The sequence below is a fragment of the Balaenoptera ricei genome, chromosome 16, assembly GCF_028023285.1.
Source record: "Balaenoptera ricei isolate mBalRic1 chromosome 16, mBalRic1.hap2, whole genome shotgun sequence".
NCBI classification, from domain to species: Eukaryota; Metazoa; Chordata; class Mammalia; order Artiodactyla; family Balaenopteridae; genus Balaenoptera; species Balaenoptera ricei.
Genome location: NC_082654.1, coordinates 38,031,037 through 38,046,084, shown reverse-complemented (window position 1 = coordinate 38,046,084; position 15,048 = coordinate 38,031,037). Strand labels below are relative to the sequence as shown.

The following is a 15,048-nucleotide window of genomic DNA, read 5'->3' as shown; positions in this document are numbered from 1 at the left end:
CATGTGGGATCTTAGTTCCCCAACCAGGGATCGAACCCGCCTCCCCTGCATTGGAAGGCGGATTCTTTACCACTGGACCACTGGGGAAGTCCCTGATTAATCTTCTTAATTATCACTGAATTTTAGATTGTCTAGTAGATCATGAGATTATCTAGTTCCAAACTACACACTCAAATGTCTACCATATCCTCAATGTCAGGGGATGGGGCATATAGGAGTGGTGGGGACTGGGGAAAACTGAAGAGCATCTTCCCAGTCTAAAGGATACACCTACTACTTAGTTCTAGCTGATGGCTGCTAGAACCCACCATGAAGCAAAAGTTGACAGTCCTTCCAACTTTCCAGCACATGGCCAAAGTCTGAATTTTTGTTAAAATTTAGACTCAAATTCAAAATTAGAAAAAACAATGACACCACTGCTTCTTAAAAATCAAGGCTGCAGGCTGCCTATAATAGTCAGACCTCACCATTTCAAAAACCAGTGCAGGGAAATGAGGCCTAAGAGGGTGAAATGCCTTAGGCCAAACAGCTCACTTGGTGGCAGAGCCAGGGCTAGAAGTTTGGTCTCCTGAAGAAAAGCAGGTTAGAAGAAGTTCATGTTCCATTACCTCTCTCTGCAGTCACTTCCCTCTCTTGGAAGTAACCTCCCAACCAAACTCAGGAAAAGTAAAAAAATGTCTGCGTTTCACCCAGAAGTAGTAGTATTTGTATAATGTTTACACATTCAGAGATTTACACATTAAAAGCCAATAGGAATAGCCTTTAGTGTCTGATCAGAATTTAAATCTTCTACAACTTTCTAGGTGGGTCACCTGGGACAAATTACCTTGCTTCTCTGTGCCTCAGTCATGAGAAAAGTAAGAGTACCTTATATAAGGGCTGTGGAGAGGATGAAATAAGATTTCATGTGGAGTGCCTGGCTCAGTGCCAGGACCATACTAAAAACACCGCACATGATAATAATATAATATCCAAAATATATCATAATAGCCTGCATTACCCCAGGACACAGAGCGGGGAGAGGGGAAGAGGACTGAACTGTTTCGCGGTGGGGGTGGGTTATGGATAAATCTCAAGGTGGAATTCCTAATACGGTGTAAGTGGGATTTTCACGAAAACCCTATCCTTCCTCTGACTGCGATGCGAGTTCACGGTCAAATCCAGCTGTACCACCTCACGTGTACACTTGAAAGGCACCCACTCTGGTCCACCTCAGTGAAACTGATGGTGGAGCGAAATGAGAGTTCAGGTGGTTCTGGGCTGAGAAGGGGACGGGCAGGGTTTCAGAAGAGAAAGTCGCACCCGATTGTTTCACATTCGCTCTAGGCCGAACCGCGGGGACCTGCTTCCACCCGCGAGCGTTTTCTGCGGAACGCGGGAGGCCGCCGCCGAGGAAGGGGCGGAGGCAGAGGCGGAGGCGGCACCCAGGGGCCGGGGCAGAGGAGGCCGGGACCATCGCAGTGACAGTTTATTTTCCTGCGGCGGCGGCGGCGGCGGCGGCGGCATCAGGGACGGCTGCTGCAGGCTCGGGATCGCCAGGCCTGCGCGTGGGTTTTCGAGGGAGCTCTCTGCGCTGGGCGCTGGGGAGCTACGGCCGCGAAGGGGAGGGGGAGGAGAGGAACGCACGGAAGCCAAACGGGCGAAGGTAGCAAAGCTCCGTCAGTCCGCAGAGAAGCGGAGGAGGGTCGGCAGAGTGAAGGGAGCGGGCGCCTGCTCGCTGGGTGCCCTATCACCCTACTGCAGTGCCTTCCAGCAAAAGCCACCGCGGCCCGGGCTGCAGCGGCCAGACGGATGCCAAGGCCACACGGCAGGCGCGGGGACAGCCGTTGCAGTCGCCATCCCACGCGGGCTCCGGACATCAGGGGCTGGTGGTGAGTAGGCGCGCTCGCGTGCGTGTGTGTGTGTGTGTGTGTGTGAGTGTGAGCGCGCACCGGCACAGGCGAGTGTGCACGCCGGGCGCGTGTGCCCGGTGGCCTGGCGCGCGCCGGCCCCTCTTCCGCTGGCGACGTTCTGTCCCGGGCTTGCTCCGCGGGAGGAAAATGCGCTTTGCGGCCGCTCACTTCCTTCCTGCCAGTCCTGCGGTCGGCTGCCTCCGCCTGCGTTGCCTCTGTCCGCCCCGCAGCGGGCTCCGAGGGGTTAGTTTCACCTTGATGGGGAAAGCAGGAAGCTGTGGCTCCTGGGGGCAGGGTGGGACGCCGGCAGTGATCTACCTCCACGCGGGTGTTTCTGGTTTAGGCTTGGGGCGCGGCCTCGGAGATGGTGTCGGCGTTCAGAGAGACCCCCGCAGTGTCTTTGGGGGTGCGTGGTGTGGGGAGGGACGGGGCGGCAGTTGGAAAAACAGGCGTCCTTGCAGGACCGTGTGTCATGCCTTTCTAGATGATGCTTACTGTTACGCCGTTTATGAGCCACTCATAAGGCATTTTCCCTCACCTGAATAATTTATAAGCCTTAACGGAGAGCCTTTAATGAAATGCACAGAGAAGTGGAATGTCACTAAAACATAATTTTCCAGAACTCTCTGAAACAACCCACACCGCTGATAGCCAAGAGCCTAAGGTGCTGTAATTACTGAAATTTAAAAATAAATAAATAAACAATAAGTAATTCGGGAAACAGAACCTGATCGAGAGGATTGAAGAAAATCTTAAGTGTCTGGGTGTCTTGGGGGTGGCTTTCTGGAAATCGGTGTTTGAATCTTTGAATCTTTCAAAGTAAGCCCCAGAGAGCCCAGTGCTTTCCAAACATCCTGCTAATCACTGAGAATAAAATGAAGTCCTAGGCTTTAAGGCATTTCTAAGTTTATAATGGATATCACCAGGATGCTGATTTATGATCTCATGATTCAAGGCCCTGTCAAGGTCAATATGGCAGATTTGTTCCAGCAGTTCAATTACACGTGAATGTTTGATTTTCTGTTTCAAGTTTTGGGGAGTAATTTTCTATGGTTGTTTTACACAGAGTTTAAGCCACTATCTTCTATGCTTTTCCAGACCTTGTTTCAGTTGGCAGTCTTATGTTTGTGGGATGGATGCTAAATTGAACTTCAAAAAGGTACTCTGTTTTAAAATATATATGTATAAAAAATGTACTCTGTGACTCTATTATTGTAGACATTTTATAGCTACACTGTAAATATCTATGTTTCTTTTTAATACTGAGTCAATACCTTTGGGAAGGCACTGGGAAGTAGGTTCCTCTTGTTTACCGTTTGCTCCATTACATCTTCATTCAAAGGCATGAAATGTTATTAGAATCTCCCTGGAAAATGGACAGGCTGCTTGTTTTCTGTTCAAGCGTATATGCAGCAATTTGCTTGCCTCTTGGGAATCGGCTCTTGAATATACTACTTCACCTGTAATTTATGTATTAGCTGGTTCTTGGGAATTTTAAGAAGAAACTTGTTTTCTTACACTCTTTTGTAACATAAGCACCATTTAAATCAGCAGGCAGAGAATCCAAGTCCTTTACCCATATTGTGGTCTTCAGGGCCAGTTTCTTGCGTACTTTTGCTCTGTTTGATAGCACTCATTCCCATTGAAAGGCTTGGAGGGAGAAATGGGAGCATCGTGGTCCCAAGGGTGTCCTCAGCAGAGAGATTATTTCCTGGAGGGGAGACTGTTTTGGTGATTGGCTTCTGAGAAGGACTGATAAAAAATAAAGAATTGTTAGTAATAGTTACCTCTGTTTACTTTTGGCACAAAGGTCTTAACACAGTTCGATCACATTCCTCCTTCAAGGACTCTTCCCAAGCCTACTTACAGCTACAATCCAGAGAGCGAGGTTGCCTTTTATAGAGAAGAAAAACCTGGTAGTGCTTGCTCAGGATCTGAGGGGTAGAAGAAATAGTAGATGCTGCCCAGAAAATGCCAGGTGCCTTCAGGGAGGATACATTTACCAATTAGACACACTTATAAACCACTGGATTTGTGATTCTGTCTAATCCTAGCATTTTTTTCTCCCCCCTGTGAAAGATTTAGGAGTAACTTCAATTGAAACTATGAGAAATGACTCATGGTCATCCTTGAAAATATGAGAGTCAGTTCTCTACCCCTGAGGGCTAATGGATGTCAGCTGCCCATTAAATATTTGTTAAATGAATACCAATTCTAGAATCTTCCCAACCTTACTACATCACCTCTTCTAGTATTGATTATTTTTAGCCATAACTTTATATGAATCATCAAACGTTTCATTAAATTGGAGCCAATTGATATAGTCAACTAAGACCAACTTCCTCAACTGAAGGAACAATAACGATCCCGCTAAAACAAAACAAAACCAAACAAAGAAAAAAAACACTGTATTGGTACTTACTGACTTGCTTATTTCAGCTATCTGAACATGTGAATTGTCCAGTTGGATGTGTTGAGTGTACATTCAGAAATCCTGAGTTGACATCGTAATGTTCAACTCAGGAATGATCTAGATGTAGCTACATCTGGATATGCCTTTTGTCAGAAATTAGTTGCATTTCTAAGCAAATTAGATGAACTTCTAGTACAATCCTTCATCTCCTCATGTTGAGTAGAAAAGCCAGTTAAACATTTGGCAAATTGCTATGTCTTCAAAGTTCATATTTGATTTTCTTTCTAAATTTTAAATTAAATCCATGTTATGTTTGTCCATTGATGTGGTTGGCTTACAGACATTAATTCAGACCACTGGCTACTTAGTAACTCATATTTATTAAAAGCAGCCCCTTGATATAAGCACCAGTAATTCATATGTTTTGATTAGCTCTAGCTAGCCTTTCAAAATACTCTTGGAAATGAGTGCATTGTGTGATCTTGAATATGAAGAGTGTTATGCCTTCCTTTTTTTTTTTTTTTTTTTAAATAGTTCTGACTTTCCGTCCCCAGTCATTGGAGGTTTACCCTATGATTCATGATCTAATTTCAGGATGAACGATTAGAAAGCTGACTGAAATTTGTCTGGATATTAACATTATGGTGCATATAATAATGCAGATTTTTCTCTGATATTCTTCCCTTTTTGTCCTCCAATCAAGCTTGTTTCATCCTGAATAAAAATCAAGTGAGATCCTTAAACATTTAAAAATGTTTTCCTGTTGGGCTGTGTCCAAAAGAAATAAATAAAATTTAAAAATTGCTTATTACTGTTGTGAAGTAACACAAACACTACTGCTATTCTCTGCATAATGAAACATGGCCATTCTTATCAAGTATTCATTTGATAAGTAGGCACCTGAGCACTTGAACTAGAGTTAAAGGCATGTTCCTTCCATGTCTTATTAAGGCCCTTGAAAGCAAGGGGGTGGAATTTTGATTTAGATAAAGTAGCCAATTCAAGGTAGGTTCCTTGAAAGGAGTACGTATGAAAGCATCTTTTGGGAAGAGCACTTTGGCAGTTGGGTGGGGAGCGAGTGGGTTAACAGAAGGAGAGAGTGGAGGTGAAATCTGATGTCAGATAATGACAGCCTGACATAAGATCCCAGAGACACTGAGATGAAGAAGGGAAAACTTCAGACAGCCAGACATCAGGATTCTTTGTTTTATGTGGAAGAGGAATCGTAAACCTGGGGCATAGTGTGATCACACACGTATTCCACATCCACGGGACACCTCACCAGTTGATCACAGCATTCTTTCCTGCCGAGCCCTGGTGTAACCTCAGAATCTTGCAAACGTTTGACAAATACTTATTAATAAATATTAGTTATTAAACATGTGCTATATGCCAGGCACTGTACTCAGCCTTTACATTTGTTATCTCAAGGATGATGGAGTGGTTAGGAACGTGAATTCTTTTTGCCATTTACGAGTTGTGGGTCCTTGGGTAAGTTACTAACTTCTCTGAGCTTCAGTTTCTTCATCTTTCAATTGGGATATTAGTTTCTGTCTCATAAGGTTTGGGGAAAGATTAAATGAATAAATAGGTATAAATGAAAAGTACTGAGAAGTGTCTGGCACAAGGTTAACTGCTACATGTATTAGTTGTTACTATTGTTATTAATTCATAAGACAACCTTATGGAATAGGTGCCATTTTGCAGATTAAAAAATTGAGGCACAAAAAGGCTAGGTAAATCACTCAGCGTCATAGGCTGGGATAGAGTGATAGAGCTGGGCATCAAACCCAGACAATCTTGACTCCGGTGTTTGCTTTCCTAACTTGTGTGTATCCCTGATCACATGCCAGGTGCTGGGGACGCTGACTGGGGAGAGAAAAGTGGGGGCTTGTCCTAATGAGATCCGGGCCTCCAGTCATTTCCACTGCAGAGTTTGTCATCTCCTATATAGAATTAGTACCCAATTATTGTACAAAATTTTGGCTATTTTTCCTTGATGTTTTGGTATTTTGTAAATGTGTTTCATTAAATACTTTAAGAAGGGGTCCAATTTGTGTTTTCACATATGCTTTAAAAATAGGTTATTTTTTGTTTTTGTCTAACAGTTGACATATGCAATACATATTATAATCATTTGTAATATCTTTCCTTGTACCTAGTGATCCTTCGCTGGAGGCAGCAGGATATGTCTCCCTAATATAATGTATAATATATACATTATATGTTTTATATATATTGTGTGATGTAATATTATTTAACTATATAATATATATTAGATGCATTTTATACAGTGTATGTCGTGTATACATAATATAATGTATACATTATATATAAGGTATGTATTATAAAATATATACATTATACTACATATTATGTGTAATATAATACATACTGTATAACGCATTGTGTTAGGGAGACATTTACGTTAGATGTAAAGAATCACTGGAGAAGAGAGATGTTACAAATGAGTATGTGTACATTGTATTATTGGAAAGGTATCAGTATTCTGAAAAACTTCTATGCCATCCACCTTTGTCCACACTCTCAGAGTCTTATATATCTCCCATTCAGAAGCCATGGTGAAGTTATGATGACATTTCATAACCATTTTTATTCAGAATATTTTATAGAGTAAAAGCAGAGTAAATTTTAGCTGTTCTTTGACTTGACATAATTACGTCTAATTATAAAAGGCCAGACATTTTTATTATTGGACCTGCCATTAACATTATGTTATACTTTGACTATACCTCAATTTAAAAAAAAAAAAAAAGAGAGAGGCCAGATTTTAACTATAGGTGGGAAGACTGCTGTAGCAACAAAGAATCAAAAATTCTGAATTCCTCCAGAACTTCTTTAGCAAGGAGTATGTCATCACTGATTTCAATATTTTAACATTACATTAGTCCTCATAATTCTTTATTCTCATAAATAAATTTCAGAGATTTGTAACTAGTATTGTTTTTTTCTAAGGAGGCAAAAACTTTTCTTGGTCTTGTGTAAAGTTCACGGATACTATTTAGTTGAGGAAAATTTTTTAAATCTCATTTTAAAAAATACAGTCTGCATTGTTTGATTTTACCCTTTTGTTCAAATTACATAATTATTTAAAGTCCAGTTTCTTTTAAAGGAACTATTTAAAAATGTTGTGAGTTTAAACTTGACTAAGTTTGAGTTTTGGTGAATTTGGTGTTTTATTTTGTTTTTAAACTTTTGCTGTACTTAGGTTTCAGTGCTTTCACAGTAACTGAACCAAAGATTCAGCCCAGGCTCATACAAGAGATAGCTAGCTGTTCAGGGACTCATCACAAATTACTCATTTTGATTGCTTGACTTGATTTGACTCTGGTTTATTGGAAACAGGAGGCCAGTGATGACTCATTTTTAACCCTTCCAGTCCCCAGTTAACACTGCCTGTTTTGCCTTTGCAGGTACTCAGGGGGAAACTCCACTGTGGGTCTTTTTTGGGAGTGTTACATTTCAAACTTGAGTGGCTAGGACCGTAATCAACTGTGCACCTTTTCATTAAAGGCATAAAGAAAACTGCAGTCAGTAATGGTGATCAAGTTTAAATTCAGCTCATCTAAGGACCCTGTAATTTTATTGAATCTGTTGCTGGAGCCCTGTCTTTTAACACCGGAAGTATGCATTTCAACCACTGAGAAGAAATATGGAGAGGCCTTTATGCCTGTGGGTTCATGCTTCAGTCTTCTGATAGATTGACTTCAGTTCTTTTTCCAATCTGTTTTGTCCTTGAGAGGTTGGTTTATAAACTGTTCCACAGGACACATTTTCTTTAACAAGAGGAACAATTGGAAGTGGTAGATAGAATGAGATTAGAAAAGAGAAGCCTGGAATAAATCCTTCATACGTTCCTGTTTTTGTAAAAATGGGGCAGAGAAACTGCTTACTGAATCAATATAGTACTTTAAGGAAAAAAAAGATGAAAATCACTTAGAATCATTGGTGGGTGTGGAACTTTTTTTTGTCCAAGTATTGAAAAGTTCAAGAAATTCAAATGTGGCTCTTGAAAGAAATGTAAATGACCATCACATTCTTATGGCATCAAGGTTCTTTGTCTTTTGTCAAATGTAATATTATTGAAAGACTTAGAAAGGTAACTAGGGCAGTGCATTTCAAACTAGTCTCAAAAAACCAGAATGACTTCCATGCCACCCCCATAGGTTATTATTTAGTAAGTTTGGGCAGGGCCTGGGAGCCTTATTTTAACAACCTTTTCAGAGGATTCTGATGCAGGTGGTCAATAAACCATACTTAGAGAAAAACCTATTTAGAAGCTAAATCTAATTTTATATGCAAATTTGTGCTTCTGTTTTTAAGCTTTATGCATTTATTCCTCTGATTTTCATATACATTTTTATGGAATAACATATCCATCAAGGCTGCCTTGGAGTTTTTGTAATGGCACCCAACACTGTGTTTAGTTTTCTTATGAATACCTGTTTTCAGGTGGAAGAAATCAGAAAACCACAGAGCTGGCAGGAAAGAATGTTGCACCTCCTTCTGAATGGCAGATGTTGGGATAGGGCAGAGAGGGTTTGATCAAAAAGAAAAGTAGGGGAAGCCTTATATATTGGGAAGCAATGGAAAGCAAAGTCTAATAATGCACAGCACTGAGGGCCAGCAAGGGTGTTTAGACCTCTTCCATAGACACTAGGTTATCAGTTGCTTTTTTGATCAGGAGACTAACCTGATGCAAACAAGCCTTACTCTTGTGCTAGGGACACATGGTACGTGGTCCAGAAGAGAGGATTAAGGAAAGGCAGAAGGGAGCAGGGTGAGCCCTTGGGGCCTTGAATTTGGCGGGACTGACTGAAGGGTTCATGCAACAGGGTTCTCCCGCGCTGTTTTCCTGAAGGTCTATAGCCAATCAGCTAACTGCTCTCTCTAGCAGCTGCATGTTATGGTGTGTAGCACCAAGGCTGCCCAGCCATCAGGCCAGATAGCCTCTCTGGGTTTAGAAAGCCCTTGAATAACTGTTTCAACTACCACTACCTTCAAAACATTGTGAGGCAAGTGTCTCACCTTAGACAAGGGAAACAGACTCAGGGAGTAATTGATCAAAATCCACACATCTGGAAACTGGCAGGGCTAGGCTTCAAATCTGGAGCTACCTACTGACAATTTCTAGGCTTTAAAAAAAGTATAATTTGTCTGATAATGAAGTGATACATACTTGTAACAAATTGTACCGAAATGAATAAGTTACATATGAAATCCTTCATGATTTCATCCTTGAGAGAACAGCTGAGAAAAATCCAGTGCATGTTGTTCAGATACCTTTCTAGCAAATGCCAATATACATTAAATACATATGTATTAGTACTACAAGGTGGGAGTCCTACGTTATATGCTATTTTACAACTTGCTTTTTTTTTCACTTAATGCTGTAACGCGGACAACTTCCTGGTTCAGCACATATAGATATAAATCTTTTCTAATGGCTTCATTTCCTGTAGAGATTCTTTATTTCAAATAACATCCTTTTGACGGCTATGTATTTTAATTTCCAAAATTGTAATATTTTTAAGCCGTACTACAGTGGGAGCAAGTGTGTGTGTGAGAGTGTGTGTGTGTGTGTGTATTAGTGTATTATTTGGGCAGGACAGTCTATGGGGGAAACTTAGAATTGCTTGGTCAACAGGAATGCGTATTATTTTTTTTAATTGCCAACTTTTCTTCCAGTCTTCATCAATATTAAGTATGACCAATCACGTAAATTTTATCAATCAAATAAATGGAAATACCATTTCAAATCCATAGTTTCTTAATTACTAGTGAAATTAATATTTTTCACGTGCTGCTTAGCCGTTTATATTTCTCTCATGACGTGTTCATTCCATTTGCTGATTTTTATTCAACTTTGTATCTCTTTCTTACTGTTCTGCAAATATGCCCTATAGTTTAGACATAATCAATATTATATATGTTGCATATGATGCAAACTTTTTTCCTTTTGTTGTCATTTTACTTGTTGAAGGGATTGTTAAGGTACTAATTGAACATTTTAAAAATATTTAATTTTAAAATAATTTCAGAATTCCAGAAAATTGCAAAAATAGTACACAGAATTTCTGTATATCCTTTTTACCCATTTCCCCAAATATTAACAGCTAATATAATCACGGTAGTTATCAAAATCAGGATACTAACACTGTTACAATACTATATTGTCTAATCTACAGATCTTATTCACATTTCACCAGTGTCCTTCTTCTGGTCCAGGATCCCATACAGGATCACACATGGCATTTTTTGTAATGTCTCCTGAGTCCCTTTTGATCCGAAACATTCCTTCAGGCTTTCTGTCTTTCATCATCTTGACACTTTTTAAGAACACTGGCCAGTTTTTTTTTGTAGAAAATCCCTCAGTTTGGGTTTGTATGGTATTTCTTTATGAGTATATGACCAAGAGTGTGACTTCGTTTGGAAGTGGTCAAAAATATCTGCCTGAGGAAGAGATGCTTAAACTAACACTGGAAAGATACAGAGGAAGTAGAAGTGTGCAATGAGGGTGAATAGAAGGCTGGTGGGTTGGCAGCTGGATCAGACCCAGCTTTGTGGGACCTATTAAAGATGCATGATATTGACAGTGATGGAAAGCTATTAAAGGGTTTTAAGTGAAGAAATGACAATATCTGAATAGCATACCTGTTGAATGTAGAATTAAACAAAGGGGAGCATGATGGAGACAAATAGACCAATTAGAAGGCTATTCTAGCGATGCAGACAGAGTAAAGGGTGACACAGATTAGGGTACTGTAAGGAAAGTTGGTGAGAAAATGCAGATTTGAGAGATATCTTGGAGGGTGACTCAGCAACTATAAGTGGTAGAATGGATGTGGAGTTGAGGGAGGGAGGAGATTCACGGTGACTGTTTCCAAGTTTTGCCAGGTTGTGTGTAATTGGGTGTTGATGCCATTCACTGAGATACAGGAGAAGTTTTCTCTGTTGAAGTCAGAAGCATCACCATCTCCACTTCCCTTAGATGCCAACATTTACAGTATCTTTGCCTACTTACGCTCCTATATTCCGGTCTTTTCACTTAACTTCCAGGTTCTATGTTTTTTTTCCCCTCAGAATCGCTCCCAATAGCTATTTATCCTTCTACATTCTTTTTACCACTCTCAGTCCAGTTCTGGGGTATCTCCAACACAGTTGCATACTTGCCTCCTTTCTGAATTGCTGATATCTCTTCTCTATGTAAGTTTATCCATCACTCCCAGACTTTTTTTTTTCAGCTTCGTTGAGGTATAATTAAGAGACTACTTCAGTTTAATAAATATGTACTTAGTTCCTAGTTTGGGCAGATCACCTTATTGAGCAGAGTTGAGAATTAAATAAGAAGCTAAGCAAAATTGAAGAGATTCAGGGTCATTTTGCCTAATGATAAAAAGAATCTGTATCCGTGTCATACTCCTTACATAAAAATAAATTCCATACAGATCAATGGTATTTATTCAAAAATAACTAACCATAAAATTACTAGGAGAGGGCTTCCCTGGTGGCGCAGTGGTTGGGAGTCTGCCTGCTAATGCAGGGGACACGGGTTCGAGCCCTGGTCTGGGAGGATCCCACATGCCACGGAGCGGCTGGACCCGTGAGCCACAACTACTGAGCCTGCGCGTCTGGAGCCTGTGCCCCGCAACGGGAGGGGCCGCGATAGTGAAAAGGCCCGCGCACCGCAATGAAGAGCGGTCCCCGCACCGCGATGAGGAGTGGCCCCCGCTTGCCGCAACTAGAGAAAGCCCTCGCACGAACCGAAGACCCAAACACAAACAAAAAAAAAATAAATAAATAAATAATAAAGTAGCTATTAAAAAAAAAAAAATCATCCCCTCGAAAAAAAAAAATAGAAAAAAAAAAAAAAATTACTAGGAGAAAAGATTGGTAGACATGTTTTTTAAAATTTTTTATCATTAGTCAGTTTGAAGACCTTTTAAAGAATGATGAAGAACCCAGATACCATAAAAGAAAAAAAGGATCCTTTTGACAGCCTAAAATTTTAAAATTTTGTACAAAAAATTAAACAACCTTCAACAAAAACTCCAACTAAGCTAATAAATATAGAAAGAAGGGTAGAAATAGAAAATTCACCATTTTCAAACATCACAGTAATAATCACTTCAGAAAAGAATAATCTTTAGATGCTAAAATGAATGGGCAAAAGTATACTTGCATATTCGCAAAGTAATTCCCTGTAAGACACTTTGTAATTACAAAAGGAAAAATAGTATCTTTACAGGGGAGAAACATGGCAGACATAACTTAGGTGATCAAAGTAAACATCGCTGATAACAGGGCAAATCAGTGTCTCCTGATGTACTGAGAAGGACACACCACCACTTCTGAGATATTTTTGCCAAAAAATGCATAACCACCTCTGTTGTATTTCATATTTGTAGCACTTACCGCAGTTTTAATGATATATTTGTGCAGTTAGTTGTTTAGTATCTTGGTATCTTAGTACCTCTGTGCTCAACCTCCTGCCTCTAGCAGAATGTAAATTTCATAAGATCAATATCGTCTGTGTCTTTGCTCACTAGTTCCTAGCAGGAAGTAAGAGCTTCATAAATAATGTTGAATAAATAAATGAAGGAATGAATTTACTTGGAGCTGATACTTGTGGGAAAGATATACAGTAGTTATTAGCCTTGGAACTATTGAGTGAGAAATCACAGTCGGATATCCTGGTGAAAGTGGATGGAGTGAAGACACAGTGCTCAGATTAAGCCTTAAATGAAGCCTTGAAAGAAATGTGTCCCATGGAATAAAAGTATGTTAAAAGACAGAAAATTAATAGGTAAGATGCAAGGTGAGGGAAGTGGGAGGAAAAAGGAAATGCCTCTACTTCATTTAGAGCAAAGCAGGAGTTTGCTCTAAAGTAGGTACTGTTCCGCTGATCAAGGCGGGTATTTAGGGGGTTATTTGTAACTGTCTTAGAGCAGTTTTATCTGATGCAGTGAGTCTCAAGTTTCAATGTGCATAAAGATCTCCTAGGCTGCTTGATAAAAATAGAGCTCTGTGGGGCACCCATGGCAGAAATACTGATTTGATGGGGCATAGAAATGTTTGTTATTAATAACCACCCTCCTCCTCCACTGAGTAATTATGGTGCAGGTGGCCCAGGAACCACACTCACAGGAAACTTTACATCAGAGTAGAGGGGTATAAGCTGCAGGGAAGGAAAATAAGAAGGAAGTGAGTGGGGTGAGCAAAGAGAAACAGTGGAAGGCCACTTGCTAACGGCTTTGGCAGTATAGGGAGGGGGCTCTTTAAACATTTAAAAGTAACCTGCCAGGGAAAGTGATGAAGGGACACAGCCTGTTTTGATTTTGTCCACCTCGTTGAAGAGATTGTCTAGTTCAAAACCAAAAATGTGACTGCAGCTATCTATTGAAATGTGTTGAACAGTTAGAACATTTCCTTTGGTTGAGGAACACTGGAGAAGCCGTGTATGAGAGGTATTCTGGGACAACTTTTGCTTTTGAAAGGAGTGCTGGACTAAATTCATGTCTTTCAAGCACTGCCCTTAGGAAATTTATGAAAATTAAATAAAATTGATTAATAATGCCCAAGGACTGACCTCATCTCTGGGCTTCAGGCATCTGGCAGGCAAGAAGATGATGTTATTTAAAAAATGTATTTCTGACTCATTATGCTTCATTGGATTAGATAACTTGTGGATAGTATTTTCTTTTCTTTTTTAACATCTTTATTGGAGTATAATTGCTTTACAATGGTGTGTTAGTTTCTGCTTTATAACAAACTGAATCAGCTATACATATACACATATCCGCATATCCCCTCCCTCTTGCGTCTCTCTCCCATCCTCCCTATCCCACCCCTCTAGGTGGTCACAAGGCACCGAGCTGATCTCCCTGTGCTATGCAGCTGCTTCCCACTACTTATTTTACATTTGGTAGTGTATATATGTCCATGCCACTCTCTCACTTCATCCCATCTTCCCCTTCCCCCTCCCCATGTTCTAAAGTCCATTCTCTACGTCTGCATCTTTATTCCTGTCCTGCCCCTAGGTTCTTCAGAACCTTTTTTTTTTTTTAGATTCCATATATATGTGTTAGCATATGGTATTTGTTTTTCTCTTTCTGACTTACTTCACTCTGTATGACAGACTCTAGGTCCATCCACCTCATTACAAATAACTCAATTTCATTTCTCTTTATGGCTGAGCAATATTCCATTGTATATATGTACCACATCTTCTTTATCCATTCATCTGTCGATGGACACTTAGGTTGCTTCCATGTCCTGGCTATTGTAAATAGTGCTGCAATGAACATTGTGGTACATGACTCTTTTTTTTGGATCCCCATTCTCTTTTTTTCTTTTTTTTTAAAAACATCTTTATTGGAGTATAATTGCTTTACAATGGTGTGTTAGTTTCTGCTTTATAACAAAGTGAATCAGTTATACATATACATATGTTCCCATATCTCTTCCCTCTTGCATCTCCCTCGCTCCCACCTATCCCACCCCTCTAGGTGGTCACAAAGCACCGAGCTGATCTCCCTGTGCTATGCGGCTGCTTCCCACTAGCTATCTATTTTACATTTGGTAGTGTATATATGTCCATGACACTCTCTCACCCTGTCACATCTCACCCCTCCCCCTCCCCATATCCTCAAGTCCATTCTCTAGTAGGTCTGTGTCTTTATTCCCGCCTTGCCACTAGGTTCTTCATGACCTTTTTTTTTT

The 15,048-nt window shown here is 40.3% G+C and overlaps 1 protein-coding gene across 6 annotated transcripts in view; it reads left to right on the top strand.

The window, feature by feature from the left end:
- Positions 1-1,487: 1,487 nt before the first annotated feature.
- Positions 1,488-15,048, top strand: part of STAMBPL1 (STAM binding protein like 1) — a 45,066-nt gene continuing 31,505 nt past the window's right edge. For 2 of the 6 annotated variants that reach the window (XM_059899385.1, XM_059899386.1), the window contains exon 1: positions 1,492-1,871. The gene's annotated coding sequence lies outside the window, so the exon portion shown is untranslated. Of the gene's footprint in view, positions 1,872-2,053; positions 2,136-2,990; positions 3,052-15,048 lie in introns of those variants that run through there. The other 4 variants (XM_059899388.1, XM_059899387.1, XM_059899392.1 and 1 more) reach the window with 4 other exon arrangements.